We start from the raw sequence: 15,980 nt of genomic DNA on the forward strand, positions 1-15,980 counted from the left end.
GTCCACATGATTTCATCCCCGTCTATTTCCATTTATTTTATGCTACGCTACATTAATACCCCACTATGTCATTTTTTATTAATGGTACATGAAGAAGTGAAACACAGCCCATGACCCATGGGACAGAAATAGGGAACGAAAGAAAGATACGAGTAAAAAACAAATCACGTGTTACTTCAATTCTACCATTACCATGTAATCAGTAATCTTGTTCAGCTAGTTGGATAAAACCAAAGCAAAGCCACTTTGTGACCTCGACAGGCTACAAAGCCATTTTTTCCGGCTTTACCGAGTAACGTTACCCCACTACATGATATCTCCTTGTCCTGCAGCGAATTGACCTGAAAAGCAAGTCCACATGATTTCTTCCTCAGCTGTTTAACTTATTATGCTACATTATTACCTTCACTCTCTTTTACTTTTCGTAGTTTCTTCCAAAGGATTAGCATTTAGCTAGAAGGGTTGCTTTGTTTTATCTTCTTGACCTCTGTGTTTTTCTTTCCGTGTATGTTATTAAGAGCAGCAGCATGACAAAAGCCAATCAGTCTGTGTATTTAAACTTCTCGAATTTCTAAACAGTTGTTGCTATTTTTTTGTATATTTGGCTTTCTTTTGGAGATAAGAGGACTGGTAAGATCTTTGATTTGAATGTTGTGCGTATGATTTTTTTTTTTGTGTCTAGATATTTATAGCTTTCGATGACTGTACATTTCTTTTTTTTTTTTAATTTAAAAGATTATATTATCATTTTTTAGGAGGAACTCTAATAGATATATTTTTTATTTTAGCTATCGTTTCCACTAAAATTTTCATTCATGTGAAAGAAAACTGAAAAAGTGGCCCTTCTTTTATATACTGGGTCATTACTTGATTCCTTAACCTGCTTGTAGTTTAAAATAAAATCAGAGAACAGAAAAATTGTTCTTTTATTTTTAGGGTTAAACATTTTGTAAAGAAGGAATTCCTTTTTTTTTTTTTTTTTTTGCTTCTTTACTATATATATTTTTAAGATGGAGAAGAACCACTTCATAAAGAAGATTTAATTTTTTATGAATCTATAGGAATATGTGATATTAAGACATTTAAATTTACTAATTATTCGTTATTAATTTGAGGGAAGAAGATTCAATGTGATAGTACCTTGTACATCTTTAGATTATGAAAATTTTAATTTTTTACTGTGAAATGAATCATTTCCATTTGAAAGCAAACCAAGAGAACCATTCCTTTCTGTAGCAATTTGTCTCTTGTAAGTTTTAAAGCTTTTTTTTTCCCTCTCTCTTCCATATGACTTTTCTTGTATTGATACTTTTCTCCCCTTTTCATCATATGGTATTGTTTATTCGATCTACTTCTCATTGGGCTTAGAAGGAAACCGATGTGCTTGTCATGCTTTAATCTCATTGCTATATGTCGACTTTCAGGTTCTACTAAGAAGAATCAGATCAAGGTCGTGACTGAGAATTATCAAAATCCGTTTACCTAGTTGGACAATTTGGACATAAAATTAAGATTTACCCAGTTGCAAAACAGACCAAAATATGAATACAAAGACATAGGAAGAGGTTACCACTTTTCTTTCCCTAAGCTTTTTTCAAATGGCACAGTTTTGTATTGCTTAGACTCTTACCTATTAGTATTTAGTCTTTTTAACATGTTAATGCTTATGCTTTAAATGTTTTTGATTCTTTGACTACAAATTTCCCTGTTCTCACGAAACAAACATATATATTTTGGCAGGAAGGTTTGGCGACCTCTTTATCATCTCCTCTGCTTCAATTAGTTCGTTTCTACTTTATTGAATCAGAAGAGTACGCTTTTCAGGGTATATACTTTTTTGTTGTTAGTTTCTTGCATGCAATAATTAAGACCTATGATTCTCATGTTAAACCTAACTCAGTTGATATGTTCCTCCATTCTAGTTTATGCATAATGCATGGAAAAACAAAACTAGTTCTGCTCTAGCTCTATCCTCTAGGTGGTTTGTATTACTTTCTTCTTTATGGTTTTGCGGTAAGTTTGGTAACTGTTTTTTTCTTTTATTTTCTATTTCTAAAAATAATTTTCTATTTTTGAGACTAAAAACTTGTTCGGCAACTCAAAATGAACAGAAAACAAAAATTGTTCTCAAAACTCAATTTGTGAAGGAAACTGAAAACATGCATAAGGCTGTTTTTAATTTCTAATTTTCAAAAGTAATAAAAATACGTATTTAATTTAATGAATCTATCTCATTTAATGAGTTAGTATTAGAATTCAAATCCTAGTAACAACATATATTTTTATTTTTTTTCATGGAAATATATATATTTTTTAATTTCAATTAACCAAATATATTTTTTATTTCAAAAATACAAGAAATATGTTTTTTTTTTATTATATTCCCAAAAACAAGTTTTTGAAAATATAAAACAAAAATTATTACCAAACATAACCTTATATTTTCTTGGGTGCTATAAATCTTTGATTATCATATGTTTGAGATTAAAGCTGTCAAAATATACCACCGCGTATCCTTGATGCGGTGATCACTCTACAAGTATAAATGCTTGTGGGGTGTGAGGGGTAAAGATCGGGGTTCAAGTATCCAAGAGGGAGCTACACACACTTATATACTTAGATTAGACTAGAGTAGAATTCTATCTTGTATAAAAAAAAAAATTTGTTAAAATATTAATTACCTTTTTTTTTTTTCTTTATAAAAAATTTCCTAAAAAGATTCAATAATAAATGCTGAACATTTTCCTATAATATACATACGGAAAATTCTTAGGTAGTCCCAGAGCATAGTGAAATGATGTCTTAGGTAGTCCCGAAGTATAGTGAAATGGTGCTCCCTCCTCTCACATTCATGGTGGGCTCTTCCATGAATTTAATGAGTGGGTCCCACCATAAATGTGAGAGGAGGGAGCATCATTCTCCGTGCTCCTAGAGTACCTAAGAATTACTCCATACATAGTGTTTGTTTTATTTGTAAATAATTTTTTTAAATTATAAAATTTCTATTAGAAAAAAACCCATATAAATGTGAATACATTTTTTAAATGTTAAAATATAAAAATTAATATAATCTCATTTAAGTTCACTTGATAAATTTGTTGCTAGAAATATCAAAAAATTTAATTGAAAATTTATGAGAAAATCTCACAAACGAACAAGAAATTCATCAAAGAGAGTTAGAAGGTATTGAAATAAGATAACATAAAGATAATAACGAAAATAATTATAATGATGTTCAAACATGTAATATAGAAATTCATGATTATATAAAAAGACTTAATTCTTTCTCAAATACATGTATTGCCTACAAAATTTTATCAACAATACTTGTTATAATTGTTTCTATAAGAAAAAAAATTCAAAATTAAAATTGCTAAAATCTTTCTTAAGATTGATCATGACACATGAAAATTTAGTATATTTACCAATTATCATTAAAACGGATGTATTAGCAAAATTTAAATACAAAAAATTAGTCATTATTTAATTTGCATCTAAATAAAAAAGAAAAAGAAAAATGCATGTTAAATAAATATTATAATATAAAATTTTAAATAAATATTACTTAATTGATTTTTTTTTTAGAAACAAACTCGCACAAATACTCTAACACAAAGGCACACCACAATTTCCACTAAAAAATTATGGTAAATTTTAAAAGAGGGTGAGACAAGTTATACTATAAACATATCACAACATATATTCTTAAGCAATGCGAGACAATTAATATTAAATATAAAAAACTCTACTTAAAATTGTTGTCTCAAGTTTTACAATTGTATTGAAACCCAAAATCAAAATATGTGGAAGGGGAATAGTAAAATTGGGTTTAGTAACTTTAATTTTTATGAATTGCTTTGAGAGGTGTATCAGTTAGCATGGCAGGGCAAAAACGTGAAAATTTGCGAATATTAACTGAACCATTTAACTAAAAGTATGACAGTTTTTTTTTTTTTTCTTAATTGTCAAAAGCTCACCCAAATTTTTAATCATTGCTGAACTATTTAACCAATTATGATAGATTATTAATTATTAAAAACTCATCCAAATGTATGATCAAATATGTTCATCTTTTCATCAAGGCAGCAAAGTAACTTTAAATTTCAACTATTGAATAAAAAAAAAAAAAGGTAAGATTAATAAAAAATATTTTAAGAGGGAGTGGGGTTAATTACACGGTGATCTCAATCCTGAGTGAGCGCTTTGTGAGATTTGAAGGAAGGTGTTTAGTTACCCAAACACATTAGTCAACGTTCATTAATTTTTGGGGGTTTACTCAATGAGGTTTTGTTGAAATATATTATGACACCTAGCTTTTAAAGGCAGTCAATTTTGACTTCTAGTCACAATTCAATCATTTCTTTTTGAATGATTTTTTTTTTTTTTTTTTTTTTAATGAGGAGCACAATGAAACGATTTTCTTTTAAGAAAAAAAAATTATATAGCTTTCAAATTTCAACTTTCAAGATCTATTATATATGGAGAAATAAAATAAAACATAAAGGTTTAAATGAATATTTTGAATAGAAATGTTGATATCCGTAACTTAAGGCTAAAGATGATGCTAATTAGACCATGACTTGAGTGATGAGATCCATGGAAATGATGGAAAGCCGAAAATCAATGAAGTAATAGTGATTAGTGAAAGAAAGAAACTTTAAGAAAGATAAGAGCATAATAAATCACATGATATTTCAATTCTACCGTGTTATTTCTAGTCCAGGGGGTAATTCTACCGTACCTACTACCTAGGGGGAAATAAAGTGCCGCACTTAATAGGCAACTTGTTATACCAGGTTACCCAAACATCACATTTGACAGTTTCAATTTCATATTGTACAGTTTCAATATTACATTTGATTGTTATTTTGTCACATTTTGTGGTTCTTTTATTATTATTATTTTCATATTTAACGGTTTCATTATCGCATTCTGCAGTTCTAACATTACATTTGAAAGTACTTTTGTCAAATTTGATGGTTCTCTTATTTTTTTCTCATATTTGACGGTTCCATTTATACATTGTGCAGTACCAACATTATACGTGACTATTCTTTTGTCATATTTGGTGGTTCACTTATCTTTTTCTTACATTTGACGGTTTTATCCTCACATTGTGTAATACTAACATCACATGTGATTATTTTTTTGTCACGTTTGGTGGTTCCTTTATTTTTTTCACATTTGACGGTTTCATTCTCACATTGTGCAGTTCCAACATTACATTAGATAGAATTTTTGTCACATTTGGTGGTTCCTATTTTTTTTCCTCATATTTGACAGTTTCATCCTTACATTGTGCGCTCCAACATCACGCGTGACTGTTCTTTTGTTACATTTGGTGGTTCTCATATTTTTTTTCTTACATTTGATGGTTACATTGTCACATTCAGTAGTATCAACATAATATTTGACAATACTTTTGTCACATTTTGTATTTTTTCTCACATTTGATGGTTTCTATCTTCACATTGTGTAGTACTAATATCACATGTGATTGTTCTCTTGTCACATTTGGTGGTTCTTTTATTTATTTTTTTTACATTTGATGGTTCCATTGTCACATTAGGCAATACCAACATCACATCTGACTGTACTTTTGTTGCATTCGATAATATCCTATTCTTTTGGTTGAGGATATTAGACGAAGTAATAATGGAAGAACAAGGTTAACACAAAAGATAAATAGAAAATAGATAACTTAGAGGTACAATATCGTTTTCCTTAGACAATATTTGCCTCCCCTACACGATTGTTGTTAAAGGGATATCGCAAATTTGTCCTTAGGATACAACTAAGATGTTGGGTTCTACAGATGGCAATTCTGGAGAATAACCATAGAATTTCTTGTGTTTCTCTCTAACTTACTATTTTTCAAGTGAACATAAGCCTTTATTTATACCTATAGGGTTATATTTCATCAAAAGGCATGTATAGAGAGTTAAAATGTTTCATAAAACCATTCATAAGGCTTGAAACCTCTTCAAACTCTTTGAATAGTCACCAAAAAATTCTACAGAAAAATCCTGTTTCACGATTTTCGATAGGTCGAAAGTTACTTTTGATTGATCGAGTGCTCTTTTTGATCGGTCGAATAGGAATCGAGCAGCGATCGAGACATCCAAAGACTCTAGGATTTTTTCTCTATCATTTTGATCGATCGAGTCAAAGTTTCGACCGATTGAAAATGTTGTATTTTGAATTTTCACTTAGAAAATTTCAGAGCTTAAATTTTCACTTTATGAAACAATATTCTCCAAACTCAAACATCACTATTACAACTTATCCATGTATATATCTATATATACAACACTTTTCTCACATTTGATAGTTCAATTGTCAAATTGGATAGTACCAACATGACTTCTGATTGTACCTTTATCGCATTTGGTGGTAACCTTCTTTTTTTCTTTTTTTTCTTTTTTTTTTTCTTTTTTTTTCTCACATTTGACAGTTTTATTGTTACATTGGGTAATACCAACATCACCTCTGACCATAATTTTGTCACATTTGGTGGTACAGTTTTTTTTTTCCTCCACGTTTTGATAGTTCCATCGTCACATTGGGCAGTATCAACATTACTTATGACTATACTTTTGTCACATTTGGTGGGATCATTATTTTTTTTTTTTTCACATTTGACAGTTCATCATCACATTCGACAGTACCAACATCGGTGTGACCGTACGTTTGTCACATTCGATGGTTCCCATATTTTTTTTCTTACATATGATGGTTCCATTTTCACCCAACTAGTACCACATCATTTCAAATCATACTTTTGTTACATTCATTGGTACCCTTATTTTTTACTCGCATTTGACGGTTCCATTGTAACATCACGTAGTACTAACATGAGGTCTGATCGTACTTTTGTCACATTCTATGGCACCATTTTTGTTTCCCCTCTACTGAACCTTCAAATCCAAAATCCATATTGAAACAATCAAAAACCCTAACTCCCACATTTACAAATACATAAAACAAACACGAAGACCTAATTTTTAATATGCAATATATCAAATATGATAAAGCAATCATCTTTTAAAGAAAAAGGAAAAAAAAAGGGAAGAAGAAAAATATAAAACCGAAGGTTTGCGATTTTTGTACCTTAGAGAGAGTCCAAGGAGATAGTTCTATCGGAGATCAAGCACTAAGTGCTCTGCCAAGGCCATTTTTTAGTCCTAGTTGGGTGGAGCTCTGGTGGCAATTTTCTAAGGAGCGAACCAAGCAAAACAATTCCCTTTTAGTTAGTCATGCAAGCACTTGATTCGCCTTTCAGAATTGAGAGAGAGATCTGGTTCTTTTTATTTTTTTATTTTATTTTAAGCTAACTTGCCTTGTCGGTAATTGGTATCCACTAAATTTTGAATAAACGGTCATGAAAGCTCAATTAGTGTGAAAACACTAATGCTTGTTTAGACTTCCAATTTTAAATTACGGTTTAATTGCTTTTATTCTAACTTATCTAAGTGTGAAACAAGAGTAAAGTATGCGCAATAAACCGCTAACACTACTCTAAGCCATAAGCAAGTACAATGAGCAATAAATGTAAAGCTTAAAGAGTAGGGAAGAAAGATGCAAACACAAGATAACACCAAAACGTGTTATCGAAAAGGAAATCGAAGAACTCAGCGAAAAACCTCTCCGCAACCCTCCAAGTCGAAATCGATTCACTAGTGAATAAAATGAAGTACACGAATATCAAAAAGACCCTTCAAGCCTAATCTACCTAATTTACTTGAGCCCTCCAAACTCCTACTTCTAACGGAATTCTCGGAGTCTTATCATCACTAGCTTTCCGGATCTCGCAATATCGCCCAATTGCATCCGTTACTTAATGGCTTCTTTCAATACTTCCTAAAAGTATCAAAACTTCTCTCAACACTCAGGATGGGTGAGGTAAGTGTTTGGCTAAGAACCTCTCAAGGATGTATAGATGGAGAGTTAGGAGTAAAGGAAAACCAAGAGAATTTGTGTAGATGATTGTAGGTATGACAATCTCTAACTCTCAAGTGTTTTGTTAGGGTTTTCTCTTTGAAAAGGACTCCTTACAAGCCTAATCTACCTAATTTACTTGAGCCCTCCAAGCTCCTGCTGCTAACGGACTTCTCGAAGTCTTGTCTTCACTAACTTTCCGAATCTCGCAATTTCGCCCAATTGCATCCGCTACTTAATGATTTCTTCCAATACTTCCCAAAAGTATCAAAACTTCTCTCAACACTCAGGATGGGTGAGGTAAGTGTTTGGCTAAGAACCTCTCAAAGATGTATAGATGGAGAGTTAAGAGTAAAGGAAAACTAAGAGAATTTGTGTAGATGATTGTAGGTATGACAATCTCTAACTCTCAAGTGTTTTGTTAGGGTTTTCTCTTTGAAAAGGACTCCTTACAATTTCGCGGATAATGAGGGTATATATAGTGTGTGTAAAGAAAATAGAAAAACACTTTTCATTTTTGCCAAATAGAGAATTTGGCGGGTTCCTCACGAGATGGCCTTTCTTCCGAAGTACTCAAAATGATAGGTTGGTACGTCTCTTTAACTTCTAGTCATGTGTTTCACACGTGGTCTTTTCGCGGGTTCTTTTACTCATGAGCTTCTTGCGAGCTTTTCGCGAAGCTGCACTGATCTTCATTGCATGCTTGATTCTTCACCAATCTCTCACACTCATTCCTTACAATTAAAACCACATAAATACAGGGAAATAATTGACTGAATTACAACCAAATTTGGCACGGAATTAAAGCCAATAAAGGCTAGTTGGAAATCACAACTTTACAGGTTAGATTAAAAATCATCAATTTGATGGTTAGGGTTTGCGTGGGTACTATACCCCCAAAAAGAAGGGGTACAGTAAAATGACCATTTGTCTACCTAAGTCGGTTAAAGGTTCCCTTTCGTGATTAATCTTGATTAGTTACTTTAATAACACACAAATATAATTCATTCTTCACAAGTATAAGTGCTTGTAAAGTCTAGGGAGCAATGACTAGGTTTTAAATCTCTAGGAGAGAGTTTCACACACGTATACACTTAAATTAAATTGAGCACAAACTTATTTTTAGCCAACTCTACTCTACTCTCCTCCACTCCACTCCCCCTTCTTCCTTCCTCTATCCAAACAGGCCATGACAATTTCCCAGCATCTTCTGCCAAAGTTGAGGTGACAATAGTGACGTCTCCACTTGTCTTGCAGTGCAATGACCTAAAAGCAAGTCTACATTATTTCTTTCTCATTTATTTCACTAATTATGTTACATTATTACCTTCACTCTCTTACTTTTCGTAGTTTCTTCCCAAGGATTAGCATTTGTGTTATCTTCTTGACCTCTGTGTTTTTATTTCCTTGTATGTTGCTTATTAAGAGCAGCAGCATGACAACAGCCAAACGGTCTATGTATTTAAACGTCTTCTCGAATTTCTAAATAGTTGTTGCTAATTTGTGTTTTAATTTGGCTTTCTTTTGGAGATAAGAGGACTGGTAAGATCTTTGATGTGATGTGATTCTGCGTATGAAATTATTTATTTATTTTTTGGTTTAGATATTTATAGGATTAGATGACTGTGCATGCTTTATATATATATATATAAAAGATTATATTGTAATACATTCTTTTTTTTATTTTAGCTATCTTTTCTACTGAAATTTTCATATATATATATATATATATATATATATATATATATATATATATAAAAGATTATATTATAATACATTCTTTGTTTATTTTAGCTATCTTTTCCACGAAAATTTTCATTCATGTAAAAGAAAAAGTGGACTTTCTTTTATATACTGGGTCATTACTTCATTCTCCAGCCTCCTCATAGTTTAAAAAAAAAAAAAAATGTTCTTTTGGGGCTAAACATTTTGAAAAAAAATTAATTACTTTGAAATGAATCATTTCCATTTGAAAGCAAACAGAGAGAAACATTCCTTTCTGCAGAAATTTGTTTCTTCTAAAGCTATCTTTTGTTTCTACTCTTCCATCTGATTTTCCCTGTACAAACTTGTTCTGGTTTGCGTTGCTTTCTTCTCTGTGGCTTTGCATTATATTGTTCTGCTCTAGGTCGTTTGCGTTACTTTCTTCTCTGTGCTTATACATTGTATTTTCTTGTGTGCTATATCTTTGATTATCATGGGTTTAAGATTATGTTCTTTCATTGCCTTTGGTGCTCAGTAAGACATTGTCTGCCTGTGTACATTGTTGGTCTTTCTTATTAATTACAATCCCTGAGTTTCAATTAACATCAACATACCTTTTTCAATTGGAAAAGGTAGAGTAGAAGTTTGTATTATTATCGTGATATTTAATTGCACATGTAATTTCTATGTGATTTCACTAAAAACTTCAAAGTCGTAGCTTCTTTTTAAAAGCCCAATATTAGAGACATGACTTTTAAGTAGCCCCATTTTTATGAGATTTCAATAACACTACTTTTGTTATGTACTAATTACAATAGGCCACGTTAATATATTTTTTTATAAAGATTGTGAAAATTTTTCATTCCCATAAATAAAAAATATTTGATTCCATGGATATTGATTAGCTTAGGGGTAAAAAAGAAAATAGTAGTAATAATAAAAAAGGTAAGGATTTGCTGCAAACTAAGTTGTAGCCAATGCCTATTTAAGGTAGGTATCAATGCCTTAGATGTGACCTATCTAGGCTTATATTTATCTGTGTCAACAATGAATTTTTCACCAAATGGGGTCTATTTGAGGCATTGACACGCATGCATTTTGCGGAAGTTGTTGTAACTTAGTTTGCAGTAAATCTTTGCCCTAAAAACATATTCTAATCGATAGAAGCTTGTTTTTAGAACCTATGGAAAAAGCCAAGTCCTCTTGTAATAGCCATTGGCCATATAACCTTGGTCTAATAATTCATAAATTGAATTATTAATAGCTGAACTAAATTATTATTTGCTTCTTATTAGTTTGTCCAAATTTATTATTTTCACTTAAAAAATATATTAATTCCTTTACTTAAAATATATATACTCCTATATTTATTCCTCTAAATTTAGATATGCTGTAATCATATTTTAAAATTTTAACTAGACAAGTAAACTTTAGAATTTATTATCAATCTCTTCTTTCTGTCCATTATAAAGACAAAACATTGGTGGGGGGGGGGGGGGGGTGAAAGAAAATGAGATTGACTGATCCACCGCCACCTCTCCTTGCACTTACCATTTACCAATCCAAGCCAACTCCATGCCTTTAAAAACTTGGGGACTAAAGATGAATTCTTCCATTTTGTTTTTAATTTTTAGTTATAAATGTGCAAAATGTTTGATGTACATATTGGGTACATATGCAGGAACAAAAACAATGGAATTTGTTGGTTCGTTTTTCGAGATTGCAAAAATGATATTTGCTCCAATTCTTGAATACTACAATAACTATAGAGGCGCTGGTGAGCATTTGATAATTCTCAAGAACAAATGGCAGGATTTAGAACGTCGGAAGTTAGACACGGCCTCTAGAATGAAAGCACAACTTCTTCCAGGAAAGACGCCAAAGGAAGAAGTTCAAGGATGGATCCGAGATGTAGAAATGATGAATGAAGAAATAGAAGCCATTGAACGGAAAGTTGGAGAAGGGAGGTTTTTCTCACGTGCACATATAGGAAAAATTGCTTTTAAAAAGATACAAAAGGTGGAGGAACTTTATGAAAGGGGTAATTTCTCTGATAGTTTGGTCATTGATCCACCTCCAAGCAATGGAGAAATAATGTCAACACCAACATTGATTGGGGAAAGCACAGCTGAAGGAGTAAAGGAAGCAATTTGGGCATGCATATTGGACAATGATGTTAGAAAGATTGGCCTCTATGGAATGGGAGGTATAGGTAAATCAACTGTCATGGAGCACATCAATAATCGTCTATTAAAAGAGAAAAACAAATTTGACAATGTCATTTGGGTCACTGTATCAAAGTCTTTAAATTTTATCCAACTACAACATGATATTGCACGCAAGTTGGATTTAGATCTCACAAAAGTTGAGGATGTAAGAGAAAGGGCTGCCAAGTTAAAGGCAAAATTGGAAGATAAGAATAGATATGTTCTAATCTTAGATGATACTTGGGAAGCATTTGCTTTGGAGAAAGTAGGAATTCCAGAGCCTACTTCAGCAAATGGATGCAAATTGTTGTTAACAACACGAGATCTTGTTGTTTGACGAGGAATGAGTTGTAAAGATATCAAAATGGAGCTACTTTCGAAAGAGGAGGCACATAAGTTGTTTTTGGATAAAATGGGTTATGATGTTTTTAATATTCCCTATTTGAAACCAATTGCAAAAGAGGTTCTTGAAAGATGTGCCCAATTGCCTCTTGCAATTGTTACGATAGCTGCAAGTTTCAAACCCTTAAGATAAGATTTCGAGTGGAGGGATGCACTGGAAAAGCTGAAGACATTAGTAATGAGGTCTAACAATAGAGAGAAGCAGGTACTTGAGACGCTTAAATTCAGTTATGAATGTTTAGAAAATGAGGAACCTAAACAGTGTCTTCTGCACTGTGCACTATACCCTGAAGACTTCAAGATTGAAAAACAAGAGTTGATAGAACATTTGATTGATGAGGGAGTTATTGAAAGAATGAAGAGTAGGCAAGCGGAGTTTGATAGAGGTTATTCTATGTTGAATAAACTTGAAAATGCGTGCTTATTAGAAGGTGGAATTGATGCAGATCGTATTTCCAAGGAAAAGCTTGTGAAGATGCATGATTTGGTAAGAGACATGGTCCTCGAGGTCGCAAGTCCTCAATTTATGGTAGAAGGTTGCTCGGAATTGGAGGATTTTTCAAAGGAAGGAAAATGGAAAGAGGATCTTGTAAAGGCTTCTTTGAGGTACAAGGACATATCAACAATCCCTTCTAATGTATCACCAAGGTGTCCTAACCTTTCAACCTTGCTGCTACAAGGTAACAAATCATTAAAAAATGTCCCGGATTCTTTGTTTAAGCATTTGCATAGGCTCAAGGTTCTTGATTTATCAAATACTGCTATTGAATCTCTGCCGAATTCTGTCTTTAGCTTGGAGAATCTTACTACATTAAGGCTTAGCTGGTGTGAAAACTTGAAGCAGGTGCCTTCATTAGCAAAACTTACAGCATTGAGGAAGTTAGACCTTGAGGGAACAGGAATTACGGAAGTACCTGATGGTTTAGAAATGTTGGTCAACTTAAAATTCCTCAATTTGAACGCGAGCGAACTAAAAGTCATGCCACTTGGGATTTTACCGAAAATCTCTCATCTACAGTACCTCATAGTTTATTGGCAATCGATGGCAACAGTAGTGAACGAAGAGGAGATAGCAAGCTTAAAGGAATTGGAAGCTTTTGCAGGCATTTTTGATGATGCGGACAAGTTCAGTATGTATATCAGATCCTTAGAGAACAGGCGACTTGCATGTTACCAAATTCGAGCGGGGAAGTGGGGGGAGGGCTACAGAGAATCACCATGTAGATTGGTCGGCAAAGGAGTACATATAATAGGGTGCAATTTAAGAAGAGGAGATGCCTTAGTGCTACCGAAAGACGTGCAATCCCTAGAAATTGTATATTGTCACGATTTAAAAAGTTTATGCGATGTTCCATCTTTGAACCACGCAAGTGAATTACAACGTATACATCTAAATCTTTGTAGAGGAATAGAGCACGTTCTTTCTTTTTCTTCTTCTTGTACCCTTCCTCTTCTTCAAACTCTAGAGAGATTAGAGCTTTTCCATTTGGATAACTTACGCGTATTGTTTTGGAAAGAGAAAGCTGCATCAGCATGGATCCCATCTGACACCTTTTCCTCTCTCAAAATAATTTATTTATACATGTGTTCTAAGATAAAGAAGTTGTTTCCACCTGGGTTGCTGCTACACCTGCACAATCTGGAAAATATTAGGGTCCACAGATGTGAGCAAGTAGAGGAAATAATAGGAGAAGCAAGTGATGAATTTGAAGAAGAAATAAAAGAAGAGGAGGAAGGAATGGACACTACCAAAATCACTCTCCCCAATTTGAGGGTTTTAGAATTACGGTACCTACCGGAACTGAAGACCATCTGTAGTAGCAGTAAAGTAATAGTTTGTGATTCTGTTGAAATGATTGAGCTACGTGAATGTCCAAAGGTGAAGAGACTCCCTCTCTCTCTGCCCCGTCTTAGTAATGGACAACTATCTGCTCCCCCTTCTCTTCAACACGTTTTGATTTGGTCATCGGGCGGCATATGGTGGGAATCTTTGGAGTGGGACTGTCCCGACACTAAGAATGTCCTTGAACCCTTTTTTGGTATTCCGTGAATGCTAAGCATGGGTATGTCTCTCTCTTCACTCTCACATCTTTCATTCATCTTTGTAGTGATTACCTACTTTTATCTCTTTATTTTTTCTCTAATATATATTTTTAAATTAAAATCCCTTTAACACCCTGTTTTGGATATGACCAACCAGCTATTAATCACATCCTAAAATTGTGAATCGGGTTAAGTAAGACCACACACACACACACACACACATATATATATATATATGCTTTTTACTTCCTTATCACTCTTCTTGTAAAATTGTTTTCACAAGTGGTTTCTTTTCCTGTTTTGGTCTCATTAGGACTTCTTGACAAGTTGAAGCTCAAATGAAATGTTTCTGTGGTGTGTGCGAGTGCGAGCAAGGAGATCTTCACTCTCAAACGTATTTTTGTGTGATTTTGTTCTTATTTACTAAATTATAAACTCTGTTGTGTTATGAAGGTATGTTAGTACGACATGAATATTGAAGAGAAAGATCAATTAGATTGTTAATTTTCCTTGTGTTTTGCTACTTTTTTAGTTTTTAGAGCTGCAGGCTTTCAGGAAAACATACTTGAATGTACTGTGATCTTTTTAAGTTTTGAGTATCCTCTTTTGTTCCCTCTAAGTTCAATGCTGCTTGGTTCACATTTCAATGAAAATGCTTAATCATACAAGAGGCCTTTCATTTAGAATTATTTCTGATCTGAATCAATAGATGCAACTTGTGTATCCTAGTATTGTCCTTTGCCAACCTGTAACTCTAGGATGCTTAAAAACTAAAGAATTCTCATGTGTTTGTGAACCTATTGTATCATTTCTCAACCTGTAACTCTAGAGTGCTTAAATATTTAAAGAAATCTTGTGTATTTGTGAACCTCTTGTATTATTTCAGAAAGTCTTGGGTTTTGGGGAATTTGGAAGGTCTTTAAAATGCGTTAGTGATCAATCTTATACTGGAGTTTCTCTTTATACGTGCCAGAGTCATGAATTTTCCTTATGCTCAGTTTCTCATGTCTCTCATTTTGCTTCTTTCTGTAATTATATATATATATTCTTATTTTGGGGGTGGAATTGGGTGTATCAGGATTAAAATATGCTTTTGTACTTATTTCAGACCTAATTTGTTAGGTACATGGGAGAAAAGTTTATTTTGTTGAATGGTTCCTTTTAGATTTATTGCATTGTTGAATGTAAAAACTAGGCACTAGAAGTCAAAGTAAATGATGATATTTACAATTTGAGGAGTTACTTGAAACTTGGATCCTTGTATTGAGTGTTTTTCTTTTTTATTCCCGTTTAGTACAATAGAGAGAATCTAGGAAGAACAAAATAGCATTGCAAAACAAAGTCAGCAGATGGCTCAGACCACATTACACTATCTTCTAGCTCACACTACAAAGCTACTAGAAGCCTTGCATGCTGTCTGACTTCAACCAACACCAATTGACTAATGAATCTAAACCTGCATTGTTATAACTGTGTTTGTAGTATCCCAACGTCTTCAAACCCAGGTTCTAACATCCAACTGCACCTTCTAATCCCACATAGCAGTTGCATCCATTCAGTACAAGTAGTCAAAATTAAGAAGCCTAGAATGGAAACCTTCACTCAAACCCAAAATTAATGCTTACCTGACAGCCAAGCGTTAATGCCAATATTGGGGTCAGCAATGCAACTGTGGCAACAAGCCAG

At 33.0% G+C, this 15,980-nt stretch overlaps 1 pseudogene; it reads left to right on the plus strand.

Annotated features, from left to right (window-relative positions):
* The first annotated feature begins 426 nt into the window (after positions 1–426).
* Positions 427–14,908, plus strand: LOC142638527 (disease resistance protein At4g27190-like; annotated as a pseudogene).
* The last annotated feature ends 1,072 nt before the right edge of the window (positions 14,909–15,980 follow it).

This window comes from Castanea sativa, chromosome 6 (assembly GCF_040712315.1).
Source record: "Castanea sativa cultivar Marrone di Chiusa Pesio chromosome 6, ASM4071231v1".
NCBI classification, from domain to species: domain Eukaryota; kingdom Viridiplantae; phylum Streptophyta; class Magnoliopsida; order Fagales; family Fagaceae; genus Castanea; species Castanea sativa.